Source organism: Elephantulus edwardii, unplaced genomic scaffold, assembly GCF_000299155.1.
Source record: "Elephantulus edwardii isolate Elephantulus edwardi_28Jun2011 unplaced genomic scaffold, EleEdw1.0 scaffold00040, whole genome shotgun sequence".
NCBI classification, from domain to species: Eukaryota; Metazoa; Chordata; class Mammalia; order Macroscelidea; family Macroscelididae; genus Elephantulus; species Elephantulus edwardii.
Window position 1 is genome coordinate 7,166,380 of NW_006399790.1, and position 2,010 is coordinate 7,168,389.

Consider the following 2,010-nt stretch of genomic DNA (forward strand, 5'->3'; position numbering starts at 1 on the left):
TATATATAATATTAAAAATATAACAATTTTTTAAAAATCAGGAATGATAAAGTAGACTTTAAGATGTAAATCATCATAAAATATAAAGAAGGACACTGTATAATGATTAAAGGCACAAAAGATTAAGAAAATATAATCCTGGTTAATGTCTAACAGATAGATAAAACCTTTACCAGATGATGATTTTGTTGTTGATTGCCTTCGAGTAGAGCACAACTGATAGCAACTCTATGAACAAAAGGTCTGAAGCCTCTCTTCAACTGTCAACATTTATCAAAATTCATAGTGTTTCCAGAGGCATGTTATTTAGGAAGTGGTTGCCGCTCCTGCTTCCAATACCAGATGGTAGACCTGCAAAATATATAAAACAATGGTTAACAGATTTGAAGAAATAGTGCCACAGTAAGAGTAGGGGAACAATGTCACAACTGTCACCAAAGGACAGGTCATCTTGAAAGAACCTAAGTACAGATGCAGAAGAAGTAAGCTATATGATTAGCCAACTCAATCTTACGGATATATTCAGTGTACTTCATCCAAACAAAACTCAGTTTACTTTCTTCTCAAGTGTACATTGTACATTCTCCATAATTGATCCTATATTAGGGCACAAAGCAAGCCTCAGAAAATTTAAAAAAATTAAAATAATATTATATATCTTCATGGACCACAATGCCACAAAACTAGAAATTAACAACAAAAAAGGATAAAAACTCCCACACATGGAAGATATATAGCACCCTACTCGAGGATTATTGGGTTGTAAAGGAAATAAAAAGTTCCTCAAAACAAATGAAAAGAAATAAAAGTATGTGGGATATAGCTAAGGCTGTACTCAGTCAGTAGTTCATAGCAATACACAAAAACCAAAAAAAGGAGCAAAATTAACAAAACCTCCCTCAAATTGAAAAATAACAAGCTAGGACCACAGTCTCTAGAAGAAAGGAAATTATAAGACAAGGGCTAAAATCAGTGGGGTAGAATACAGAAGAACATTCAAAACCATTAACAAGAGTTGATCCTTCAAAAGGGTAAATGAAGTAGATAAATAATTGGCAAATTTAACAAGAGAAAATAAAGAGAAGACACAATTAATTCAAATAAGAAATGAAAGAGGTGACATCACAATAGAACTGGATTATATTAAATTTATAATACTAGAATATTATGAAAAGCTATAATTTTCATAAATTTGAAAATGTAGACGAAATGGACAACTTCCTAGAAATCCATACCCTGTACATATTGACACAGACAGATGTAGAAAACTTAAACAAAACCTTCCATCACAAATGAGAAATTGAGCAGTTGGTAAAGAGACTTTGTTCCAAAAAAAGCCCTGGCCCAGATAGCTTCAAGAGTGAATTCAACCAAACATTCAGAGAAGAACTATCACCAATTCTACTTAAATTATTATTTTTTTGCAAGAATTAATATCTTAAAAAATAAATATGCTTACATAAAGGCTCAGAAGACTTACAATTGCAAGAAATTGAGTTGAGTCTCAGTTTTAAGTTTTAGCAATCCTTGGCAAGTTTCTCACTCCTCTGTTTTCTTAAGCATAAAATGGAGGTAGCAATAATATCACAAAATTATCACAGTCATCATTATTACGTGATTGATACAGACTCTGCAGTGGGTTTAGTTTGGTTATAATTTAGTAGTACTATTATATGGTTGTTAAGAGGACTGAAATTTTTAAAAAGAAAGATATGAAAGGATTTGATAAATCGTCAAGAGGTACAGTTGTTGGCTATTACTTTCTGTCTTTTCTCAGAATTACCTGTTTGTATGAGCAGTGGGTTCTCATGCTATTATAGAAATTAGATTTTGTGTTTAAAGCAAGTGCAAAGCAGTATGTCTGAGCAGTGTGGAGTACTACTGAAGTCACATTTTCATTGAATCTGCAGAACACTAATCTCCAGTTACAAGGTTAAATTATTTTTTAAAAAGTGAGAATGACAAAACAACTATGAGATATCATCTCACCCCAGTCAGAATAGCAAAATT